The 27,812-nt window shown below is 34.7% G+C and overlaps 1 protein-coding gene across 5 annotated transcripts in view; it reads left to right on the top strand.

Annotated features, from left to right (window-relative positions):
• The first annotated feature begins 1,366 nt into the window (after positions 1-1,366).
• LOC145280080 (rho GTPase-activating protein 18-like) overlaps positions 1,367-27,812 on the top strand; it is a 312,700-nt gene continuing 286,254 nt past the window's right edge. Inside the window, exon 1 of one of the 5 annotated variants that reach the window (XM_080131781.1) lies at positions 1,367-1,387. The gene's annotated coding sequence lies outside the window, so the exon portion shown is untranslated. Of the gene's footprint in view, positions 1,388-7,994; positions 8,380-27,812 lie in introns of those variants that run through there. The other 4 variants (XM_080131785.1, XM_080131780.1, XM_080131786.1 and 1 more) reach the window with 4 other exon arrangements.

Raw genomic sequence — 27,812 nt, 5'->3', positions numbered from 1 at the left:
TAAACATTCAACACAAGAAAACACTTAGGTTGGAACAATTTAAACTAATATTTTTAACACGTAAATAAATGTTGTTTAATTCATGTTAATACTATGACTTTGTGTTCATTGTTGAGTGTCATTATTTTCTGGATTGCATTTTTATTTCTTTATGTAAGGATGTGGATTGGTGAAACCGTTCTATTAATCGGTGATTCCGTTAAATTTACTTTTAATGGTCCCACGGATACACTCCTACTTTCAACTTCAATAAAATTGTGCCACACGCAACCACAGTTAAAAATTGATAAATCCCGATGATCCAAACCACATTTCCTATAAGTGGTGACTCCGCCGTGAGTCTATCCTATCTCGTACTTACTACTGAAGCTTGTGTATTTGTGTAAACATAAAGTGCACAAACAACAAAAATGTTTTCTTAAGAATCGATTGCAGAAACAGACACTGACACTGAACAGTAACACTTACAATTCATACACGAACATAACAACAAATGTTTAAAAAAAATGTTAAAAAGAGGTACTTATGCAGAGAAAGTACCGTGTTGGAATTTTATTCCTGTTTAATCTTTCTTCCTCTCTTTTTCCTCTTCTTCTTCTTCTTCTTTCTTACTCTTTTATCTAGTTCTGATGATGATGATGATGATGATGATGATGATGATGATGATGATGATGATGATGATGATTGTTGTATCTTGTGTCTGAATTGTACACACTGATTGGTTTGTGAAGTTCCCGCTTGTTTTTTGAAGATTTGCATTATTTTGCTAGTTGAGGTTTCGGCGTCCACTGGTGCAAGATGTGTGAACTTTGTCTCCGTCAAAACAAAAAAAAACAAAAAAACAAAAAAAAAAACGTAAAAATTAGAAATAGTCTTAACTGGAGTTGAAAATCAAGAAAGTTTAGAAATAAGCTAAACAAGTGAAGGCAGATGTCGTGACTAGACTATAAAAAGTGGAAGAAGAAGACATGTCAGCAAAGACATAAAAATCAGTAACCTTCATGCATCAGAGGGTAAGAGACAGCATATTCTTCTAGGAATGAAGGAGTTGTTTAATGGTATACATGAGGTCAAAAAGCTGCGCAGCTAAGTTTAGCCGGATTACAAATGGAAAGTCGACTTTGATGTTCACAATAAGAAAGGAAATTCTTGCAAGCGAGGTGGTGAAAACTCAGTTACTGAAGAGACGAAATTACAAGAATTATCAAATGAACTTTGATTGAACATTTGTAGTTTTATTTTCGTCATCTACAAGGAACTAACATGGATTTATTTACCCAAAGTCGAAAAGAGATAGTGTGATGATTAAGGGGAAGTAACTTATATTGACTTATTTTCGTCCACATGAAAAAAGATAATATGGTCATCCATTGGAAAAAGCACTTCGGTAAGCCACGTGATTCTATTTATCTCTCTTTCTTTCCTTCTTCTATTCCTTACCCTCTCTAGTGTTTTTTTTTTTCATATAGTTATTTAAGGTCTGTTGGACCTTGCTAAAGGGACAAATTTAACAGTTGCAGACGCAAGTGAACATTTTACATTTTCTTCTTTTTTTAATCAATTTCTTTTTCTCAATAAATTATTTTATCTTCTAGACAGTCGTTTCTTCTTTCTTGTTTTTATTGTTGCATTGTTTTTTGTACCTTGGTAACTATAACCCATGGGATAACCGTCGTTGGACATAGCGGCAAATTTTCCGCATAACCGTGCTGAAATAATAACGTTATTATCTAGAAACTAATTTTTAAAGATTTTTAACATGTATTTTGTAACTATTCTATACTTTCATCTAACAATTAAAAAAAAAAAGACTCTGTAAAACTTGAATGTAACTTGAAAATACTATAAAAAAATAGATAAAAAACATTAAAAATTTGTGAACGTAAAAGCCTTTAATACACATTAGTGTAAAAGGGCCCCTTTTCAGTCTCGAGAGATAATTGATACTCCCTCTCCATAATGGTGCATACGCGGGAAATTGTCGGTTGCGTGACACTGCTGTCCGAACTTTCACTTTCTGGTTACCACTTGACGCGTCTTCTCTCCACTCCAAAACGAACTTCTGCAACTTTAGCTGTTCTCTCCCCGAATCCGACTTTTCTCTTCTACAAATACAACTTCTCTGCTCGCAATCTAACTTCAGAATGCATTCCTTCCCCAAATCACTCCTCTTTTATCTCCAATCAGGAGCATCTCATTTGCATACCTCGTGGTCACCCTGTAGGCATATAAAGAAACAGGGCAGCCATTTTTGTTTCTTTCTTCTTCATTATGAACACGAGGTAAGCCACACAAAAACGCGGTCGGTCGTTCTTGTTTCTTTTTTCTTCATTTACACCACACGCCCCCCTGATCTTCGAGATCAATAGGATACTTCATAATCCTCCATCCAAGCAGGCCGCCTCCTCTCACGTCGAGGCCTCTGGGGGACAACTTCTCGGGGGTTAACGTTTTCAGGTTCACTACAACGCGGGCCTAAGTCAGGTCGAGCAGCATCATTTGCTTCTCGGTGGCCCTCGATTTCCCCTTCTTCACTGCCCTCACTGCATACTGGCAATGTCACACGACGCAGGTCTAAGATATGCCGGGGAACGCCATTCACCATCACATTGTTCTTCGACTGCAATCCTGTTACGACCCCTCTTTTCCAACGAGTGGTACACTGTGCATTGGGGGGTTTCACCCACACCTCTTCACCTACTTTGATAGTGGCTTCTTCACTCTCAATTCCTGCTGTTTTGTTGCACGGATGCCACCACTTATATGTGAAAACGGCCCTATGAGGCACAGTTGTCTCATTTTGTTTGGTCTTCGGCGAGATGTTATACCAAAACACCGCCTCTATGGATGATACGTTGCTTTTTTCTGCAGCGGCTTTAATGGTGCGATGATTCCTCTCCACTATTCCGTTGCCACTCGGCCGATACGCTGCTCTGAAAAATTGCCTTACTCCCCACTTATCGCACACCCCTTTAAAGGCTTCTGATCGGAAAGCAGGGCCATTGTCCATTAAGAGTTCCTCAACCGGCCCTCTCTCCAAAAATATCTCCTCGATGACCCCTCTGATCGCCCATGCAGCTTCTGCCCTGATCTCTCTCCAGATGGCAAACCTTCCCGGTCCACAGTCGACCATCGACAGATACAATTTGTGGCGATAGTGTGTCACATCAATGGCCAATCACTTCCAGTCCTCCGCAACGTGTAGCTCTCCTGCTTCGTGTCTGGACGGTCCAGGGTCAATTGATTGGCACTCTCGACAGTTCTCCACCACCTCCCTAACCTCCTCCTCGGTGGTCTCCGGGTAAACCTCTCTGGCTAGGAATAACGGTTGCCTGTTTGTCGTTTAATAAAGCTGCATGCTATCCTGAGCCAGCCAGCGATAGGATAGTGCCCGACCAGCCTCCCGCAGACTGAGAAGAGTTCTCGCCTCGTCAGCTCAGATCCGACTTCGGGTATTGCATTCCCTCGTTCGAAGACAAGGCTTTCTTTTCCATCTCGCCTTAGTTTCAACCCCAGCACCGCTCCTCCATCTAGGGCCTCCGCCGGTTTTGCAGTCAACCCATACTTCTCGACATGGCTTCTTACTTTCTCTGCTGTCACCTCTGCCTCCTCCACCAAGATGTCGTCAATGTACGAACTAGTGGCCTCCTCCACTGTACAGTCTTTGCTCAGCACTGTCTTCAGCACGGCAGTCATAATTTTGGGGGCTGAACTCAGCCCAAAGCCTAACCTTGTCAGACAATACACCTGCCCCTTGTACCGGACCAGTTGGTACTGCCAGAGTTTTTCATCTACATGGATCTGCAGATATGCCGATTTCAGATCGACAATCTTCTTCTCCATTTCCTCATGACCTCCTCACATACGTCGATCCCCGTTCCAGTGTGGCAGGCTACGTGTCTGTTCAATTCCCTAAAATCCAGCACGGGCCTAATCTTGTTTTTGGTAGGCTGAACAACCGCCAGTAGTGGCAACACTCCTTTTTCTTCCCCTGTCCACGGTTTCAGAATTCCTTCTTTTATCCACCTCTCCACTTCTTCCTCGAATCCTTTTCTTATTTCTCCTTGCAGGGTGTTTTCGTAGCAGCCCACCTTATTCTGTAGTTCTGGGGGCCCGGAGATCCATTTCCATTCCACCGTCCACCTCACGCCATCAAACTTCGCCAGGAAGTCTTTGTCCTTAATGCAGCAAACCTCCAGTTTTGGGGTTCTGACGGTTCTATCACCTTCCACTCCTGCCATCCCCACTGCGCCGAGACGTCCAAACGTCACTTGGCCCCCTCTTAACGTAGCGCCCCCCAGTCGGTTAATTGCACTCATACCTATAATCACGTCGACACCACCGACCAGATGATTCAACACTAGGGCTTGCAGTCCAATGGGCACCCCTTGCACCATTACTTCCGCTGTCGTCTCTCCTAGGCATTTCACATCCCTGCCATCCACGGTCCTAATAATCCTGGTTCCGCTCCATGACCTCGCGACATTCCTCGCTAACAACGTTGTAGTGCAGCCTGTGTCGACAAGGGCTATGGCTCTCTTCCCATTGACTACCACCGGTAACCGAGGCAATGTTCCATCATGCGCCATTTCCACACAGAAGGGGTAACCACTGGCGCAATAGCTCCCCTTCACTCGTTTCCCTGGTCCCGTGCAGCAACACAATAGCGGCTAATATGCCCCACTTATCCACATCGGTAGCACGTGATCCCCGGTCTCGGCTCTTTGCAGTCCTTGATCAGATGAGGACCCTGGCACCGGAAACACTTGATGGCAGGTCTCCCCTCCTGTCGCCTCACCGGCTGCCTCTCATTCAAGTGAGGCCTCATGCACATATTTCCACTCACAGCTGCAGCCACGATTGGGCTTTTAACATTTTTCACTAGGACTCTGGCGTGGACCAAGAGATCGTCCACTTCCATAGAATGGATCCCCGTGATTCTCTGCATGTTCACAGAGATTTCCTCTGGGAAGCCGTTCACTAGGTACAGCTTTACCGTCATCTCCAGGCTCCTCCCCACGTAACCAGCCAACCCTGCCAGTCTCCTGATCTCTGCCGCAAAGACGTCAACGGACTCGCCGGTCCACCTCAAACTTGACAGCTTGCCAAGTGCTTCAAATGGGCCCTCAGCGAAGGCCAATTTCAGCCTTTGCTCCACTAAGGCAAGGTCTTCCTTGTCTTCATCTCGCATCTGCTGGTAAATCATGAGGGCTTCCCCCTCTAAGTATAGCGGCAGCAGGGTGACCACATCTTCTATCTTTTGCAGCTTTGCCACCATTTTTAATTTCTCCAGCCACTTAATCAGGTCACCCTCCCCAGTAAAGGGTCTCAACATCTGAGTGCTCAGTCTCCACTCAGCCATGTTAATTTGCTTGATGTGCCGAAATAGCTTGTCGGTTGCGTGACACTGCTGTCCGAACTTTCACTTTCTGGTTACCACTTGACGCGTCTTCTCTCCACTCCAAAACGAACTTCTGCAACTTTAGCTGTTCTCTCCCCGAATCCGACTTTTCTCTTCTACAAATACAACTTCTCTGCTCGCAATCTAACTTCAGAATGCATTCCTTCCCCAAATCACTCCTCTTTTATCTCCAATCAGGAGCATCTCATTTGCATACCTCGTGGTCACCCTGTAGGCATATAAAGAAACAGGGCAGCCATTTTTGTTTCTTTCTTCTTCATTATGAACACGAGGTAAGCCACACAAAAACGCGGTCGGTCGTTCTTGTTTCTTTTTTCTTCATTTACACCACAGAAATCTATAGAGAAACAAAGGTTGTGCAATCTCTAACAGCACTGCACTTGAACCGACATTGCTTGCGTCCAATGGCAAGGGAAAGTCCAGGTCGGCTGGTAATAATTGTTCAGATAAGTAAAAGAAAGACTGGTATTATTTTGGAGTATCCGTTCTCTTCTGATACCTACACTTTATTTTTTCTATCCTTGCAATAGTCAGTGAAGGGGAAATCCTTATAGACTGAGGCATGTTTAAAAAATATTTTTGTCCCAATCCAGAATGTCTCTTTTTGGGGAGCTTGATTTTCCCCAGATTAAAAACCGACCTTGTCTTTAACTCCACCTTCGAGGGGCGGCAAGTGAATAGGAAATCGTTGTTCTTGGCCTTTTAGCTAGGAACAAAGTGTAGTATCTGTTCTGATATTACACTTCATCTTTCCTTTCCTCGATCAGTGAAAAAGAAATCCACTTAGATTGAGTCAATTTTTATTTTTGTTTAATCCAGAGTACCTCTTTTTAAAACTGTGCTCATAGGGAGGTAAGTAATAGTGATTAGTTGTCCAACTATTAATGTCGACCCTACTACTAAATCCATAGCTGGAGAAAGGATTCATACTTTCCTCAGGAGTAGTAGACAGTAAAATTCAATCACGGCACGACTGGGTTCATAGTCTATGCCTGTAACCACTATACCACGCCACTCCTGTAGTGTATACTCTAAAAATATTTTTCAGTTCTTATTTAGTAGCCAACCTAATAAAAAAAAAGGAAGAAAAAAACTACAAAAAAATCTGTATGATGTCCTTACCAGTCACGGAACGGAAATGTTATATTCCAAAAGTTCACGTAAATCGATCAAGTAGTTTTAGTTTTATAAAGAAAAACATTTTTTAAACGAATTAAAACAATTATTGCGAAATCGGTAGACTTACAAGGCTGATGGCTTTTTTTTTTTTTTTTTTTTTTTTTACATTTTCACCCCAAACAAGGTACAGTGCCACTTTGATGTAGGGGGCTACTATCAGGGACATGAGTTGCAGGGATTCTATGTAGGAAGTTGAGCAACAAGATGTCTGTTCACATTTCACTTGAACTTCTGCATGTCAATACAGTTGAGGAAACAGGAACCTGGAAGGGAATTTCAAAGTCTAGCAGTTCTGAGGAAGAAACTATTAGAGTAGAAGGCTTTCTTATATCTAGGGATTTCTACTGTGTAGGGGTGGGGCTTTGCTTCTTGTCGGGTTTGTCGGGGGTATTTACATTGAGGGGGTACAAGGGCTTGTAGTTCGTCAGAGCATCCACCATTAAAATACTTGTAAAACAGGCAGAGGGGTGCAACATTTCATCAATGGGACAGAGGTTGAAGCTTAGATGACAGTTCAGGATCTATCAGATTCGCGACTCTCTTCTGAACCCTGTCCAGGAGTGAGAGACTAGTAGCAGATGCACCAGCCCAAATGTGACAACAATACTCCATACATGGGCAAATGGTGGCTTTGTAGAGGCACAGGATACTTTCAGGCGTAAGTAACTTTCTAGCATGGTAGAGAGAGCCCACCTTCTTAGCAGCAGCCTTGGCAATGCTCTCATTGTATCTGTTCCAACTCATGTTCCCTGTGAACGTTAAGCCGAGGAGTTTAAAAGAAGTACTTTTACGTAATGTATCTTTAGCCATAGCTATTGGTGGTTGAAAAGGTTTCTTGTAATTATTGAAGGAAACAAGCTTAGTCTTGGCAGCATTGAATGTGACCATCAATTTTCGTCTCCATTCCACTATAGTGTTTCTGCCATTGCCTTAGATAAACAAGTTTGAATTATTGTGGACTTATCTGCACTTGTTTTTTTTCCAAGATGATGATGCGAAACAGTTCCGTTTTGCTTACTCATAAAATTTAATTTTCTTACTTAAAAATAAAACTACTTCATCAATTTACGTGTTTTTTGGAATACGACGTATTCGTTCCGTGACGAAACGTACACCAATAGTTTAAAATTAGGCTGAATTTTAAATAAGAACTTTTTTTTTTATTTTATATACACTTATGTACAGTTTTGATGGACAATACATGATACTCAGACTTGCGTAACACACATATATAGATGCATTCACACGCATACATACACGCACACACGCGCGAGCACACACACACACACACACACACACACGCACGCTCATTTGAAACTTTTTACATTCGTTTCAAAGGACGCGAGAGTAGGAGGAGATAAATAAATAGACTTCACACACTCCTCCTCCTTCCGCTTTGCCTTGTTGTTGTTGTATGTGATCAGAAATGTGATGGACATTTAAAAGGCCGAGTCCAACTTTTAGATTCGATCGTTTTCGTTTGAGTTCGGGAGAAATAAAAAGTGAGCCGAACAAAATCCGAAGTGTGTCATTCAAGTTGTTTACGATTTAAGTCCTTTTGGGGGGGATTTAAAAAAAAAAGAAAGAAAGACAGGAGGGAAATAAAACATTACAGCAAGAAGAAAAGTTGAATACCAAAGAAAAGGAGAGATTTTTTTATTTTTTTTATTAAGGTAAAAAAGAAAGAAATATTATCAATGAAATCAAATCATTGCCTCGTTTATTTCGAACCCGAATGTGACTTATACCGAGTGATTCTACAATTAATTTATTTGGAGGTAAGTAACTTTATTCCTTATTTTTATATCACCTTTTACACCTCTCATAATATATATATATATATATATATATATATATATATATATATATATATATATATATTCAAAGTTTATTTTCATTCTTTTTAACCTATGCAACACAGAAATGCATAGGCTGTGCCTGTGCATTTCTGTATTATAAACTTTTACACAAAGATGACTTTTAGCATTTGTAATGTTCAATTTATTTGCTAACCGGCAAAATTATAGTTTACCTATAAATATTTTGCTAACTACTTTGTACTTATGCACTTTTGTTACCGTGCTGAAATGGTATTTAGAAAGCCATTCTTAACATGGGGGAGGGTGGTTTCTAACTATTCTCTGCTTTCACTTAAGAGATTAATATAAAAGATATAAATTTAACTTGAAAATGCTATTTAAAAAATACCGCGGTAACAAAAGTGCATAAGCAGTAACTACTTTCAGCTGAGAATAAAAACCATTTAATTAAGGAAAATTTTAATTTTCCAACTTGTAATCCATGTCAAATAATAAATTATTGTAAATTCGGTGTTTCCTCTTACCGCACTATTTTTTTTAATGCTATTTTCAAGATAAATTCAATCGTTACGATATATCTGGTTATTAAATTATTAGGGGGAAAGTACAGGATAGTTAACACTCCCATGTTAAGAATGGCTTTCTAAATGTTATTTTAGCGCGGTGACATAAATACATAAGTACCGTAAATTCTAATTTACAGAGTTTAAATTGGTTAACTGGTATTAATGATGCAGTGTAAAATAAGTGCACTGCCAGTGAGTGCACTTATTTTACCGTGCTAAAATGTTTAGAAAACCATTCTTAACATGGGGAGGGGAGTTCTGTAACTTCAAACAATTTAATAAACAGAAGATATCGTAAAACTTTAATTTAACTTGAAAATACGACTTAAAAAAAAAAAAGTAGCACGGTAACATAAGTGCATACATAAGCACAGATTTTCTTGTATAACAAACTAAAAAGTTCGTAAAAAAAAAAAAAAATGGTTATAAAATTAACTATCGATTTGCAGAGTAAAAACTGAACTCGTCCGATTTTTTAGCAACAATCACATAAGACAGAACTGGTAATCATTTATTTGTAAAAACAATTGGTTAGTTTGAAAATACAAAAAAAAAAAAAAAATGGTTACTCGTTCTGTCCCACGCTATGTGGTCAGAAAGTGGGTGATAATTTTACATTAAATTATATGGTATTGACTCCTTTCCATACTTTAAAATTTGTCGCTGTAGTTTCTTCATGCATGTGTTTAATGTTTTTAGTTAAGAAAGTAAACATTAGCGGAATTAAAGTTTTATGTAAAATAAATAAATAAATAAAATTAAAAAATACGATTTATGGAAGTTAAGTTGGATTATAAATGCATTTTGGTGCTAATGCAGAGAGTGATCCGCGCTATTTTTTTAAAATCGTATTTCCACGTTTGATTAAAGTTTTTTTTATTTATTTATTTATTTATTTATTTTTTTTTATTCAATTGTAAGGTACAGAATAGGTACAAAACACCCTTCCACTCCCCATGTTAAGAATGGCTTTTTAAATAATAACGTTATTTCAGCACGGATCACTCTCTGCATAAGTACCTGCATTTTTTAAAAATAATCTGGTTATTGAACTGCGATTTTTTTTAAATAGTATTGGTACTAGTGCAAGAAGTGCCCTTATTGATCCGTGCTGAAATAACATTTAAGAAAGCCATTCTTAACATGGGGAGGGTGTTTTATACATATTCTGTACTTTAACCTTACAATTAATAAAACCATAAAACTTTAAACTTAAATACTATTTAAAAAAACATAGCGCAGAGATCAATAAGTGCTGCAGTGCTGCAGCTGCACTGCATGCACCAATAGTATTTTTAAGTTTTACGTTCTTATATATATATATATATATATATATATATATATAAGTGAAAGTACAGAATAGTTCTAAATAGGGCTATGACGACTATACTCTTGTTTGGACTCGAGTATATATCCGACACAGTTAATCAACCGAGAACCACTCTATATAAAAGCACATAAGTTATCAACGGATACACACTCGAAAGTCAAAACAATGAAAAGAATATGTTTTAGCCCTCTAGTTATAAAACACCCTCCTTTCCCCATGTTAAGAATGGCTTTCTAAATAACGTTAATTTAGCACGGTCCAATAACTAAGTACCAATTTTTTTTTTTTTTTTAAACATTTAAAGTTTTAATATTTTAAGATATTTATTTTGGCGGACCTGAACGAGAATCATCCTCCTCCGCCTAAGAACGGCTTTCAGAATAAACACCCCGAACCTCCCCAGGTTAAGAACGGCTTTCGGTTTTTGTGCATTTTTTTTTTTTTTCAGTGGATTATTATTGATTGGACACTATGGGTGGGGTGGGGGTGATTTTTAGTTCAGGTCCGCCTTTATTTTTTTTCTTTTAGTTTTAATTTCGTGTAATATTTATTTTCCAAATCTAAGTACCATAACTTCGATTTGATACTTACGCAGAATTATGGATCGTGCTGAAATATTTAGAAACCCATTCTTAACGTGGAATGGGTTGGGTAGGGTGTTTTGTAACTATTCTGTAATTTCACATAACAATTTAATAAACGAAAGCTACCGTAGAAATTTAACATGAAATTCCTAAAAATCCAATCTGTATTAATTACTCAAATTTAATGATTTAAAGTAAAATAGTAACTTGCCCCTAAATTGGACTTTTTACGATTTTCTTATTTCCCGTTAAAATGGTAAAAATAAATGAAATATTTTACAATGTAGTTTAAAAGAAAACTTAGACACTTTTCTCTACCAGAAGTGAGCGGAAAAGAATAAAATACGGTGTATTACGTTTTTTATCCTTCATTCAAAATTAATTAAATTTGTTAAATTTTAATCGTTTCTATGACGCTGCTAACGGAAAAATAAAAATGAGATTCTATTTTTCGGGTGTTTTCATTTTAAACGCACGCAAAAATAGAATTTCATTTAAAATAAAACTAAAAAAAAAAAAAAAAAACTATAGCGGGGTTTTACTTTACTATTAAAATTAACGTAAACTGGTCACCCAGTTCTTGATCACCAAGAACAAATAACATTTATTTGGGTTTCCAAACTGGCAAACATAATGAAAAAAAAAAAAAAAAAAATTGTGTTTATATTTTGGTCAAGAACTTTCGGTAACTAGTTCACTTATTTATCCGTGCTGAAATAACGTTATTTAGAAAGTCATTCATAACATGGCGAGAGGAGGATGTTTTTACCTATTCTGTACTTTAACCTTACAATTTAATAAAAATATATCAAAACTTTAATTAAACTTGAAAATACTAATTAAAAAATGGTGCAGATCAATAAGTGCACTAGTACCGAACTTATTTATATTAACAGCTGTAATTAATATTCTGAATTCATTTTTAAAAAAAAAAGTAAATTTTTACTTTGTTTCCACCTTAACATTTTCCTTTAAAACGATGACCATTACAGATTTTAGGGTATGCTGAAAATGAATATGGCATTTAAATTTTCCGCAAATAAGTAGTTTTCCGGATATTAAGCAATGTAATTCTTTGTTATAAGTGGTGGGTGGGGTGACCATTGTTGTGCGCGTACAACAATGGTCACCATTTACTTATTTGCGGAAAATTTAAATGCGGTATTCGTTTTCAGCATACCCGAAAATCTGTTATGGCCATCGTTTTAAAGGAAAATGTTATGGTGGAAACAAAGTAAAAAAAAAAAAAAAAAAAAAAAAAAAAATTACAATGTAAAACAATGAATTTAACTTAAATACCATTAAAAAAAATAACATAACTGCATAATCACCAGTTTTAGTGCTAAAAATCTGTCATTTCTTTAATTTTCCGTTAAAGTGGCAATTGAGGAGTTGAAACAAATTTTCAACTAATGAATAAAAGCATAAAGAAACGCATAAAATAGAAAAATGCTTAAGGGTATTTAGCAGATAAGTCAACAAACGAAAAAGAGTAAAAAAAAAAAAATTTTTTCAATTAAAATGACAAATGTTACCAAATGCAAGATAAGTTACTCTTCTACCCACCTGGATAAGTTTTGTGTTTTAACGTATTAACGCTTTTATTCGGTTCGAAAAAGAACTAGTGCCGAGTTGGTAAGTGAAACCGACAACCACAAATTTGCCGTCTTGCGTCTTCGGAGAGTCAATTTCTCAAAAGTCCGAAAATAAACAAAATAGAAATCAACCCAATAAGTGTCATCGTGACAGACAAAATTTTTTGTTGGAATTTCACAAAAACATGCACATTGTACTTCATTAAACCCAACACTAACCCTAAGTGTGAGATGGAAATATGAAAAACAGTTTAAAATATTAGTTCTGGAAAAAATATCCTTCGCCAGTGTTCGCACAAATAATTATGTAAAATAACCTCAATCGCTAAAAAAAAAAAAAAAAAAAAAAAAGGGGGGGGGACAAAACGTATCTGTAGAAAACAGAAAGAAAGCGATAGAAATAGATTTGCTTTCTCAATAGAATGAAATGGATGTCTCTGGCAGCTTTGTACACGCTAATTTTTGTGGGACGTCGTATATAAAACGCGTTGTCGTTAGTCTTGGTGATTTAGTTTGAAAACAAACAAATAAATGCTCTTATTATATATTTTGCACAAGATATTTCTATTTAAGTGTCACCCCCTCTCTACGAACGCGAAGTTAGACGTAAGATCGGTTTTTAAGGGGGAGGCGGCAGATTCTCCCCGAAGGAATTAATTAGGAACAAAAATTAAAAGAGCCCCAGTTGAGATTTTCTCCTCCCCTAACTGAGGAAAGAATAGATACTATACGTTGAAAAATCTATTTCAATCGATTTTACAATAATCGAAATAAGTTAGGTAATAAGCCAATGCCATTCAAAAAATGTGGGAAGGGGGGGGGGGTCTATGATCATCCTTGTCACTTATACTATTCCTAGCTAAAATCCTGAATCACCATACCACATTTATTCCAGGGATTGTCCTATTTAAAATTTATATTCCAGTCTAAGATGAAATAAATATTTAAAGCGTTTATGCAGAGAAGGTTAAGGTTAAAAAAAAAATAGCACGATACCTTAACTTAAGGTATCGTGCTATTTTTTTTTTCTCTATAGTATTTTCAAGTTTTACGGTATCTTTTTATTAAATTGTTAGGTGAAAGTACAAAATAGTTACAAAACACTCTCCCCTCCCCATGTGAAAAATAGGTTTCTAAATAAGTTATTTCAGCACGGTATTTTGTCTGCATAAATATGATATTTAAAATACTGAAAAAAAAAAATCACTTTAAAATTAACTAAGACTAAAATTAAAGATATCAAATTTTTTTATGCATAGAAATAGTCATTACTTTTATGAATGGAAGTATTATTTGAACTTAATGAATGAAATTTGCTTTTATAATGAATACATTTAATCTTGCAAACAATCACGTAAACAAGTAAATAAGGATTTTTTTTTTTTTTTGAGCGTGTCCCTTTATTTTAAGGCGGAAACAAAAGTTTTCATTTCTACTGTTTAATGAAGTAAACCTTTCTTTCAATTTCTTTAGGAAGAAATGGTCGAATGTCGCATTTTATGAATGACGCGTGAAACTTTTTGTGAATGACATTAAAGCTAATTCAGTTTCGCGATCTTTGAAAAATTTGATTACTTTCTCTGGACTAACGGAGAGAAAATGATTCTTATTTCGCGTTACTTTTTTAATCTTTTTAAGATTTGAAGACAATATGTAGTTAGTAAGTAGACCGCCCCCCTCTCAAGAGGCACTATAGAATGTTTTATAAGTGATCGGAACGGTCGGCATTACCCGGTAAATTGGCAATAAACTCATACTTCCTCTTGAAATATCCTCCGAACCATATCTTTTTAGACAAAAGGATCGGTTCCTAAGCAAGCCCAAATTATACTATCAAAATAAAATTGCCTCTTGTTGAGGCAAAGGGGGGGGGGGTAAAATTAAATTAAAAAAATGGTATTAGTTAATTAATATTTAGATTATTCCCAATTTTCGCCAAAACAAAAATTGTTTTCGGGTTTGTCCCCTTCTTGAAATGTCCCTTTTTCATAAAATGTCCCTTTTCTTTAGCAAATGTGATAACCATTAAAGGAATTCTATATTTTTAAAATAGCCTTAAATCTATCGAATTCTTTGATTTCTACATACAGCCTACCTATGCAAGACCGTGTATACTATAGACGCGATATGTTTTTATTTTTTTATAATCGTGTTTGAAACATGGTACCCTCCCTTAAATAAATAGTTACATGTGCTTTTTAAACGTCAAAAAAAGATGGATGTTCTCTGACAGCGTTCAACGTTATTCGTTTTTCGAACCGAATAAACATTTTACGTTAAATAAAAAGCATTAAAAACTTATCCAGTAAGGTGAAAAAGTGACTTATTTTGCCTTTGATAATATTTGTCATATATTTGTTTTTGTTTTGTTATGTATTTGTTTTTATTTTGTTATGTATTTGTTTTTATTTTGTTATGTATTTGTTTTTATTTTGTTATGTATTTGTTTTTATTTTGTTATGTATTTGTTTTTATTTTGTTATGTATTTGTTTTTATTTTGTTATGTATTTGTTTTTATTTTGTTATCTATTTGTTTTTATTTTGTTATCTATTTGTTTTTATTTTGTTATGTATTTGTTTTTATTTTATGTATTTGTTTTTATTTTGTTATGTATTTGTTTTTATTTTGTTATGTATTTGTTTTTATTTTGTTATGTATTTGTTTTTATTTTGTTATGTATTTGTTTTTGTTTTGTTATGTATTTGTTTTTGTTTTATGTATTTGTTTTTGTTTTATGTGTCTGTTTTTGTTTTATGTGTCTGTTTTTGTTTTATGTGTCTGTTTTTGTTTTATGTGTCTGTTTTTGTTTTATGTGTCTGTTTGTGTTTTATGTGTCTGTTTGTGTTTTATGTGTCTGTTTGTGTTTTATGTGTCTGTTTGTGTTTTATGTGTCTGTTTGTGTTTTATGTGTCTGTTTGTGTTTTATGTGTCTGTTTGTGTTTTATGTGTCTGTTTGTGTTTTATGTGTCTGTTTGTGTTTTATGTGTCTGTTTGTGTTTTTGACATCTTTTTCGTACCTCTGTGTATAGTAATACAAACTGGATTTTGTTTTGTTTTTTAATGGACACCTTGGTTTATGGGTGAGAGGCGAATCTATCCTGGCCACCCCACCGTCCATTAAGCTTGCCCCCCCTCCTTTTTTTATGCAAGTAAACTTGGCAGATCTGTGCTGTGGTAATTAATACCTGCACAAGCATACGATTAATTAAATGCGGTTTCGTGCTTTTTTTTATGATCTACAATTAGTAGAAAATGTTAGTCATTTGTTTAAAAATAAATTGAGGTAAACTTTACTGCTTACCAAATTATTCACACGCTAATTGTAATTTGAAGGATTAACTTTAAGATTTTTATTTAAATATTTTTATTTGACTTTTAACGACTTCATTTTTTTTTTTTTTTCAATTCTTAAACTTTCTTTTCTATGTTTACACGACAGTAAAACTATTGTTTACATGCAAACTTTGCGTTTCGTTTGGATTTAGATTTTTATTTTCTTCAAGTCTTCATTTTCTTACTGCCACACTGCCAAATTGAAAGGTGAATTTGGAACGCTAAAACCTACACTATCAAAAATGGTTTCAAATCCACGGTTTAAATTTTCTTTGGTCTTTCTTCATGCACCTTAATGATTAATTGGTTAAAATAAAATTCCGTCTGTCTTTGACATTCTTCGTCAACTGATCTATCTGATAACATGTATATAAATGCCCTGGAAAAGTCACTTGTGATTAATGTTTACCAGTTTTAAAGTATGCAAACGATAAAAAAAAGTGTTCTGATTTTTTTTTTTTTTTTTTTTTTTTTTTTTTTTTTGTCAATTCTAATAAATTACAATGGTAGCTTCCAATTTATGCAGTCGAAATCAAATAACCTGAATATTACTGAATTATTTAAAAAAAAAAAAAAAACTTTAATCGTGTTAGCAGGTGAAAAATTGCTATCATTGTTTAAATCGAAACGGAAAACTATCCCCCCTTGAACTCTTCTGTGTCTTACAATCGTTTTCATCAAATTCTATTTTTTTTTCTTTAATAAATTTTCTACCTTATCGATTTTCGTAATTTTTTGATAAATCATCTTAACATACGAGGAATACGTAAGATATCATTGTTTTCATGTGAAATTCAGTTTTATAATTTCTAAAAATTCGTCCTAATAGTGTAGAAGTGCCGAAAAATGAATTAAAATAAAACCTTTTTAATAATTGCACACTTAGTTTTAATTATTTTATTCTGTGGATTTTTGTCAGTATTTTATTTCCAAGTTTTTCACCGCTCCACCTCCAGTCTCTTCTGAACTTAGCATTTCCTAATTGTCGGTCAGCTTTTGGCAAAGTTGTATTCATTTTGTATTAATTCATTGTCCTCTGTTTACAAGTGGTTGTTAGGGATCAGTTCCATGTTTTAGTAGGTTTAAGGATCAGTTTCGTTTTCATTTCATTTTCATTTTCAAATTCCGGTTCGGTGTTTTGATATCTTAAATTCCATCGGTCGAATCACACACCTGCAGTAGTGCAGTATATAATAAGGCAAGATTACCAAAAACGAAGGGGGAAAAAAATTGTCCTTAAGACATAAAAGGCACAATCTAGAGTGGAAACCATTTTTTTTTTCTGGTTATTTAACTCAGTACTTGTTAATAAAAAGCTGACAGATGGATTTTTTAAAATGTGATTTTAAGCAAAAATAACAGCACTTACATAATTGTCATGTCGAAAATAGTAATATATCCAAAAATTACGAATTTTCATCTAGTAGAAAATTATGTATAGTTGAAACTAATTTTTACTGAAAATTGAGAAATTGCATTTTTTCTAGATGTAAGCACTTGAACATTGCGAATACTGGGGACTACGCCTTTAATGGCGGACTTTTTTTTTTTTACTAAAAACACAATAGCAGTTGTTCTACTCGATGAATTTTCGTAATTTTTGGATATATTACTATTTTCGACATGGCAAATAAGTAGTTTTTGCTTAAAACGACATCTTTAAAAAATCGATCTGTAACGGCTTAACTCGTTGAAAAATTCTTAAAAATTAATTCAGTTTTACCACTATCGTTTAAATCTAAATGACGATTCCACGAACAAAGTTTCTTTCCTAGAACTACCCGCCCGTGAAACTGTTCCATTGGCTTGCTTCACGGCCGACTATAGTCTAATGTAAAAGTTTCTTTTGAACCGTCCCATTTAAATAAAATTCTGAAAACTACAACTGCGAATTAGGATCTCTATTCAGTCGTGGCTAACGGAACAAGAGCATGCTACCCCTGTGAAGTAAATCAAGGGTTCCGTTCGAAATTCCGTCCAAATTCCCGAGTTCAACATTGAACATTTTAGAGTTTAATACGATATACCTGAATGTCGGAGGTTACATCGACCGAAACGGCATGAAAATTACACAAGATGGTAACGGTAGCCTCATGAATTCAAAGAATACGAATAATCAATCTTCATCTCAAAAGTTCAAAAAAATTCATTCATTTTTTTTTTTTTTTTTTTTTCCTTCCCTCCTCCCAACGACAAAAGGAGAGTGGACTTGTAAATTCACTCTTGTCCGTTCGTCCGTCCGCACTTTTCTTAATAACTATGCCTTGGAATCTTTTGAAATGTTGCACAAACATTAAACATGATGTGAGTAAAAAAGTAACAGAATGAATTTTCCGGGAAAACTTCGGTTGCCCACCTTAGGGGTGCCTTTCAGGTTAAAATGGCTAAAACTGAAACTTGTGCTTATTAAAAAAAAAAATTGATGCCTTGGATTTTTATAAAACTTTCTGAAAAGTTGTAACTAATTGATTTCTATATAATTTTGTTCGTCTACTTCACAATAACTCTTGGGTGTGACCCAAGGGCTCTTTTAGGGCTAATAAAAACACTCAATTTTTGGGACTATTTTACCATATTTGTCAAATGTTCTGTGCATGTTTATTTAGCAGTTTTGCATGGTGCTGAACTCAAATTTAAATGTTACGGCCTTGGGGACTTTTGGGGCTAAATGGTGGGGTGGGGGGCAAAGCTGAAGTTAGTCATTTTTTTTATGCCTCGTTCATTGTGCACTCACGGAGGACCATGCATGCTTCACTTTTTTTTTTTTTTTCGTTTTTTTTTTTTCGTTTTTTTTTTTTTTCGTTTTTTTTTTTTTTTTCGGTTTTTTTTTTTCGTTTTTTTTTTTTTCGTTTTTTTTTTTTTCGTTTTTTTTTTTTTTTCGTTTTTTTTTTTTTTTTTCGTTTTTTTTTTTTTTCGTTTTTTTTTTTTTTCGTTTTTTTTTTTTTTTTTTTCGTTTTTTTTTTTTTAATTATGTTGAATTCTGGACTTACACAAAATTAGTAAAAATTATTTGTATATTTTGATTTATTGACTTAATGATTTTTATTTTAAAATAGGATTTGGAAAGTTAAATTTAATTATGGTATTGTTTCATTATTGAATCTATTCAACTAAATTCTTATAAAATTACATTTTCTTAGGGTAATTTTGTTTAAATTTATAAAATTATTGGATGTAGATAGTTTTCAAATTTTTTAATCGTTTAATATTTGAGGATATGACAAAACTTAAAATTAGAAATGACTTTATATTCGAATAATTTATACTTCACAAAGAATTTTTTTTTTCCAACTAACACAATCTTAAAATGACTATGAAGAAACCAAAATATATGCTTGTAGATTCTTTGTAATCAAAATATTTTTCATATGAATTTTACAAATATAGACAGCTAGTATATTACAGCAATTCAGACGCGTCATAATGGGCACTTTTAGAATTATACCAGCAGGAAGACCTGACGTTGCCCGGGATTGAACGATCAACTAATGTTTCACACTCCCTATATTTTAATCATCATCAAAATAGGTGAAATCACCCATTTCTAAATCGAATTGAGTACCTGCTCTAATTGGGGACCCATTGTGGTGGACCAGGAAGAAGCTTCATATGCCTCCATGTAGTGACTTAGTTCACAATATATTGTGATCTACATTGCACTGTAGAGAACCTGTTGATTTTAGAAAATGATTTTTATATATAATAGCTTGGATCAAAGTTTAAGACAGAAGTCAAGTATCATGGTGCAATTGTGCTTTAAACAGAAAAATTAATTTCAAACACACCCCTGTCATATAAAAAAAAACCTATTGTTGATTTTATATACTGGGCCTTTCTACTTGTGTGGTAATAAAACTTGTGAAATCTACTTGTGATGTGAGGTTGTATAAAGTGTTAACTTTGGTCATAATCGCCTGTTCCTTTCATTGGACTTTTCGATTATTGATTATCGCTACTTGAAGACATTGATACAAAATCTAAGAACACTGCCAGATACATAAAATACATTTGTGTGAACTGTCATAAAAACCAGCCCAGCCATTTCGGAGTCTACAGGGAACGAACTTGCGTACACACAGTTTCTTTTATATTAACGGATATCTATACAAATTCTTTATTTATAATTTATATGTTGACGCATTGTATATGTATAGATATGTTTTAAAACGTTACGTAAAGCAAATCTATGATGTCACATGAAAGCTATAATTATTTTTTCAAGGTAATGTTTTAAGATCTATTTAAAGAAAATCTGAATAGTTTAGTCTGTAGAACATCAGACTGAAGAGGTCTAGGTTTTTATTTCGATTTCCAGTCATAGCATCTACTTAATTTTTAAAGGAAGTTCATATATTTCAATATCGAAATGCATTTCTTGCATTTAAAAAACATTGATAGACAGATATAGTGTTCCTAATGATGCTGGTTAGAGTTGAGAGAAGCGAAAGATAATAACAAGCTCTTATATATGATATGAAAATAAACTGGAATCTTAGAAAGATCTTTATTTCAGTAATTATAGGAGCAACTGGATTCATGAAAAAATTTAAAAAAAAAAACAAAAAAAAAAAAAACTACCCTCCAAATATACCCGGCGAACCAAATGCAAGAGATGCAAGCACTTGAGGGGGCGATTAGAATTTTAGTCTCTCGAATGGAACGTATGATAGCAGGTGAATGTTTGCCCCATTCCCAACTAGACCTTTATATAATGGATTCATATACATTTGCATACGTAAATTAAACTCACAACATAAGTCTTTAATCTTTGCTAAACACCCATGGCATTTAGTGCAGTTATCTTGTTTAACTAAGGTAAACAAAAACAGAACAATTCTTTGTACCCAAAGCAACTTGTGTGCATAACGTTAAGATTTAGAAATTAGGTCAAACGCAAGCAAAACAAAACGGATAAGGATTATCGTCTTTAGTTCCTAATTGATCTATAAAATGAAAGATAAAGACTTTAATCCATAAACTTTCAAAAAAGATAGACATTTGGAGGATAACCCTCCAATAAAATGGATCAGTCTGAGATATGGAGGAATTTCAAGACAAATGAATCCATTTATGTGTGTTGTCTTGACGGTCTTTCTCTACTCAAATTTACTTTGAAAAACACTTTGATAACATGCAGCTTATGTTCATCAAAACCCGGATCAACCAATATCTATGTATATCATGATTTAATATGCTGTTTTGTTTCTAAATCCCTGAAAACTCCAGACTATTGGGAGTTCAAGAAAGTTGATTCAGATTATAGGAAATTAAATGACTTACTGACAAAATATTTTTCTTTAATTTATTTTATTTTTTTATAAAGTTTAAGATTAAAACAACTTCCAAAACTATGTACACACAATGATAATAGTTTTAAAAAAAAAGTAATGCCTCCTATCTTTTTAAAAGTTGAGGTTGAAGAGCTACAGAGACTGGAGTAGTGCCATTAAAATGAGCGACCTTTTTGTGCTTTAGTTTTCATTTTTCTACATAGTCACTATCATTCTCGGTGCACTTTTGCTAGGAATTCAATGATGCATCTCTGCTTCTGATGCACGTCCATGACAAGGGGTATTTTCTTAGTCTCACACCGTCAATATCTGCAACAGATGAAACTTTCAGGTCATGAATGCATAAGTTATAATGCAATTTGCAATCACCTCTGATCCATTCTGGTGGAATAAAATATAGGATGCATTACTTTTGGAATGCTGTCAGTTGTACTATTTTCCGGAAACTACTGAGCCAATCTGGCTAAAATTTTGTGATTTATAAAAAGGTGCAAAGAAGTATTATGGTATCTAGCACCTATCTTGCTGCTCAACTCCCTACATAGTATCTCTGCAACTTATGCCCCCAATAGTAGCCTCATGCATAAAAGTGGCACTGTGCCTTGTTTGAGGTGAAAATGGAATTAAAAGAAAAGATATCTGTTCAAATGACATTTAAATTTTTGCATGATAGTAATGCCGGGGAACAGAGAGAATGTCAAAGGTTAGCAGTTTGAGGAAACTATTAGAGTACAAGCTTTCTTACCATCTGGGGATCTCTACAGTGAAGGGGTGGAATTTTGGTACTTGTCATGTTGGTCAAAGTTATTTGTTTATGTGGACAGTGATGTCACTGGTCTCATTCTGCAATTTAAAAATATTGTGCATGAAATAATTTTTAAGTACTTACACTAACTATTGAACTCTCAATCTTTAGGTAGAATTGACTCTAGACTATATCTAGTGGATAGGCACTTTAGTTATGTACCAGAAGATTGGAACCTGCAACCCTAAATCAAGATGCGGATGTGGTGAACATAACCAGAACTAAAATGAGGCCAAGAGTTTGAAACGTAATAAAAATAACTCGATTCAAAGGAGACCCTTACAGTCTAAAGAATCTAGAATGCTATTATTTAAAAAGAAAATTTTTAGTCTTTCAAACCAAACCTAAACAAAATAACGAAAATTGAAATCTAATTCAGTGTTTTATGAAGTGAACAGTGCTAAACAATTTATCTTTACCTCCATGGACACTTCAGCAAAAAAAAAAAAATATATACTATGCAAAAAAATTAATAACCATTCTATCTCATCTCAGAAATAAGTGTCAAATGAAAAGTTTATCAGACATGGTCTCTAGAATTTCTTGATTTTTGGAGATATGTTCGTATGTTTTAGGGAATTCCTGTTTGTCAGCCTTCCATCCTTAAGGGTCCTAGATATGACCTTAAACTATATCCGATGGTGAGGCCCCAGCTTTAGGGCTTTGGGGAGTGTTGAGCCACCCTTTAATTGCCATTGCTCCCAAGTCCACTCTGACCTGGAGTGGTAGTACCTGTTAGGGCCTTCAAAATAACTGGATTCGGCATTAAATAACCTGAAAAGGGTTGATATACCGTAAATTAAAAACAACCAACCAACCAACCAAATCCATCCTTAAGTTTAGTGTCACAATTTTTTTTTTTTTTTTTTTTTTTTTTTTTTTAATTACATGATCAACCTTGATGGAAATTCATTGTGACAATGTGTCTAAGTTTTAGATTGGATTCGTTATTCTCACAATGTTTCAGCTGATGTAATCTCCGACCTTCTTCAGGTGTATCTTTTTGAACTGTGGAAATATTTCTGAACTCTAGAATCTGTATGGAATTTTGGACAGAACTCTTTATTTAAGCCACCAGATTAGAATGCTCTCATTCCGTTAGCTATGAGCAGGTAAAAGTACTAAGTAATTCACAACTATTAGTATCACCCGTACTGAAGATTGAACCTTCAACCTCCAGAAGAGTGTCACTTAGAAGTGAATTTTACCTAGTACTTTTTTCCGTCATGCCATGGGTCTGTGGATTAGATTAAAATTATGTATAGAGTCCAATTTTCTTTGGTTTGTCTTACTTACGTTTGAAATGCAGTATGAAAAAACATGTTTGTGGAATTGTTAATAAAGTTGTAATTTCTGTTTGCAGTCCAAACATATTTGGTATAAATTAATTTCAGTCTATGGCAAACTTGTCCAACAAGTTTTAGTAATGTCCATTTTTTTTTTTATCATCGTTCAATAATATACTGAGCCATTTTAGAGATGACATATTGGTAGCAAATATGATCCTGAATGGGTTTCACTTCCTCTTTTAGATAAGTAATTTCAAAGGTAGTACCCATCAAAATGATCTTCAGATCATCCCTGGACTGAAGAGGGTCTTCACAATTAAAATCATGGTAATAACAGGAGTGTCTGTTATTTTGCGTGTCGCATCCAGGTGTGCTTATCATTGTTGGACATTTCGTGACTGAAACTTGATAGACAAGTCGGGCACGAACTAAAGTTTAATTGTACCAAATATGATTGGCTTGTAGAAAGGATTGTAAACTTTAACGACTCCATTAATGATTGTTCCTGGCTCATTCTGTAGCATTTCTATCACTAAAGGTATAAATTGAGTCGAGACATCCAAAGAATATCTTTCTATTTTAATTTTCATTGCAAGCACATTATCTATGCAATGTTAGTTTACAAGGGCCGTTCCAAAACTAAGGATTTTTATTTTTAAACTCCAAAACAAACGTTGAAGAGCTATGAAAACAGGAGTAGTGCCATTAAAATGAACAATCTTTTGTGCTCCAGAATTTATTCTTCTACATAGTCGACACCATTTGCAATGCACTTTTGCCAGCTTCTTTTGATGCCTCAGTCGTAAAAGTCTAAAGAATGCTTTGTCACTCGCATCTGTCACCACTCTGAAATCTACAAACCTTTCTCCTAACTGTGCTGACATCTGCATCAACTTAGTGAACGTTCAACAGACACCAGTGAATGTTGATCGGTTCAATTTTTTTCTGCTTGGAGGAATTCAGTAATACATCTCTGCTTCTAATGCATGTCTATGACAGGGATTGCTTTTTTAGTCTCACACCATCAGTATCTGCTGCAAAGAGATGAAACTTTTAGGTGATGCATACATAAGTTCAGTCATCATAACAATGCAATTTGCAATCCTTTTTGATCCATTCAGACAGAAGAAAAAAAATAGGAGGCATTACTTTTGGAATGTCCCTCGTACATCTATCTGTCAAGTGTCAATTCATGCTTACTAGACACTGTTCTCCAGTATCTCTGTACAAGGGTTTGTCAGGACAACCTGACATAAGGATACTTTTCCCTACAAGTAAACGCTGACTAAATATTCAAAATCACATTTTATATTCACGGCCCAAATAAGATCTCTGTATGGTTAACCTACAATATCTTATACGAGGGATGGTGCATCTTCAAGTGATGTTTGCTATAGTAACAGCACGAAGCTGGATACTCCACCAAACTTGATGTATTCTTATCCTGGCGTCCAGTAAGACCAAGAGACCACAAGAAAGATATACTATAATATTTTAAACTGGTCAAATTGTGAAGAAGAAAATTAACATTAACTTCTTTACTAACTGAACATTTGAGATGTCAAGGAGATTTAATTGAATATTCGAGTATCTATGTATCTCATGTAGAGATCAAATGTTAACTTTTTTTGAAGGGTTTGCTTGATTTTTGAGAACGTTGAAGTAAAATGAAGCAAAGAAAAAAAAAGTATTGATATTAGATTTCAAGTTACTTATCTCTGGCAAAACCACATGATTTTGTTGTGTAAATTTGTATTGTTGACCATTTAATATAGACTGTAAAAATAGAGAATCTAACCAATCCAAACGGCTAAGTTCAGTTTACAATAAAATAAAAAGAAAACATCTATTTTGGCGTTGTATTAGTGAGATGAACGTGATATTTGCCATTTCGATCAGTCTTGTCAAACATTTGACAACGATTAACACCTGTATGCTCTTGTTGGTCTGTGTTTAGTTTGTTACTTGTTCTGTAGTAAGTATTTATAAAAATCGGACCTTTTTAGTTATGGAAGGCTTCAATAAACTATACGACCTTATACATTTCTCCATCTCTCCTGAATACTCACCTAGTCTAATAATACTAAATCAAAAGTGACATGTACATTCGTATACTAGTGTATTGTTGCCACATCTGGGCAGGAGCTGCTCGGAGCACACTTTCCTGCCATGACAGATTTTGAAACCTAGTAGGTGATGTCCTTTTTCCTCCCTGCAACGTCTCTTTACTCAATTGTTATTTTCATGGCAAGTGCTCGACTGAGCTTCAATCTATGGTCTTCTCTTTAAGATTCTCAATGTGCACTTGTCTAGCTAAAATCACTATCAATTTCCCCCACTCTCTCTGTGCCTAAAACTAAGCGTAAATTTCATGAACAAAGTTTCTTTCCTGGAACTGCCCATCTGTGAAACTCTTTACGACTGATCTTTCCAGCTGACTACAACATGGTAGTCTTCAAGTCCAATGTGAACAAGTTCTTGTTGAGCTGCCCCCCTCTAAATAATTAAATTCTACCCAATTTCCATAATTGCTGATCACTACGCTATTGTCTTGCTGATCACCTTACACTCATTAACTCTTATCCTCGATTGGCCTTCAAGCCTTGATAAAGTAGTGACTCCCACAAAAAAAATTGGTCTTTATTTCTTTTCACATTGATTTTATTTATTTTGTGTGCATCTGTTGTAAAACACTGTAGTATCAACTGTGTAAACTGTAAGGCATTAATGCATATTGACGTAAATGCTTATTTCATGTGTATGTATATGTGTGTAACTTTAATGTATTGGAGTAATAACAGCATTTTTAAACATGAAATGTAATTTCTTCCAGTGATAAATCCATACCTTTTACACATGTATTTATATTACCTTTCACTATGAATAATTCTAATGCTGGGCCGAGTAACTGTAATGAATTTTAATGGTCATGTGACCGGTATATTATAACCCACATATATACAGCATGGCCCACTTAAAAGTAGCCCGATGTCTAATCTTTCTCTAATTTTTCAACCATACTCAATAGCCACTTGCAACACTGAAGACGTTTATCTTTATCAGGTAACTTCAGCTCCTAAACACATGTTATTCTGTATGCTCTCTTGCTCAAAGATTTCAGTGCACGCTGACATGTTGTTTGTGACAAACCGACTTGCTGGGATAGTTTCCTAGTTGACTTTTGTGGACTTAAAATCTGCTGTTGGATATCACTGACAACTTCTCGCGTCCGGACTAATTTAGGTCTTTGCTCCTTCACATTTTCAACAGAGCCTGTTTCAGGTCATTTCTTTACCAAGCTCTGCTGGTGCTTTTCTCTCTGAGTATTTTTCCAGGAATGCCTGTTGCGTTTCCTTAATTGATCCAGTGCACAGATAGGCTTCCATAATTATTCTCTGCTGCAGCGAAATGTCGATTTTAAGAAATTAGGAGGCTTAATCTAAAAAGGCATAGATTAGAGAGATTGGGCTACTTTTAAGTGGGCCGCCTTGTACAAATAAATGAAGTCTATATTCCAAATTTCAAGATGTTGACCATCTTGACGTTTATTTAAGTAAAAAAAAAATAAGCGGTAAGATGGTCAGCAACTTGGAATATAGACTTTTGTTATTTGTATATGCTCTGCAGTTACATGGAGATTCATAAATTAAAGGATTGGGATGAATAAAAGGTGAAATATAATCGAATAAACATATTTTCCCATATATATATATATATATATATATATATATATATTGGATTTTTGTTATCTTTTGAATATAAATCTTTTGTGCTATTCTATGTAAATTCATGAACATGTGCTTCATTTGTGATAAATAAACAGAATTGCATGTTCTCATACTCTTAAGTAAATCACTTGTAAATGTAAATAATTACTTTGAAGTAACCTTGAAGAAAACTTCATGACACATAAGAATTAATTGTAAATTTATAAAGAGAAAAGATTAATTCTGGTTTACATGGAAATTTTATCAAAATAACCAAAAAAACTAAATGAGTCAGAAGTTAGAATTGAAAGGGATTTTACTATATTTATTCATTTTTCGCGCTAGGCTTGTTTGTGATACCTACTAAACATATATGCATAACTGAGTGTATTCTCACAGGAACTAGAACAATTCTGATGATAAAACACCTTAACCCAGGAAATTTTCACCCTCAATGCCAAAACTGACAGAATCTAGACCATTTTTAAAATGACCTTTTCCCAGTGGTCTGCAGTATGTTGCTCACCCTGTGCAGTTCTAGGAGGATCACACTCCCAGGCTTTGCCATCTCTCTTTGAGAAAGATTAATTTCAGGCTAATCGCCTGAGACACTCTTACTAGGGAATGCCAGGACAGGCCAGAATGCTCTTTCTCTAGGGTACTGGCTCTTAAATCCTATTTCCCGACCCTTGTGTCACATCTTCACACCGTAGGAGCAAGATAAATTATCGCATACACAAAATTCAGGATTGCCAAAGATTATAATTTATCTCTCCGATTCTGTGTATATGAGTAAGTTTGTCTTGAATATAAAATGTATTTGCAAACTATAAGGATTAAATCCAAGTGAATTCCATTACTCTTACTAAACAAACTTGCTTCAAATTTC

Source organism: Euprymna scolopes, chromosome 7 (assembly GCF_053919585.1).
Source record: "Euprymna scolopes isolate OS-2025 chromosome 7, ASM5391958v1, whole genome shotgun sequence".
In the NCBI taxonomy this organism is placed as follows: domain Eukaryota; kingdom Metazoa; phylum Mollusca; class Cephalopoda; order Sepiida; family Sepiolidae; genus Euprymna; species Euprymna scolopes.
The sequence above is the reverse complement of the archived record's forward strand: the minus strand, read 5'-3'. Positions and strand labels throughout refer to the sequence as shown.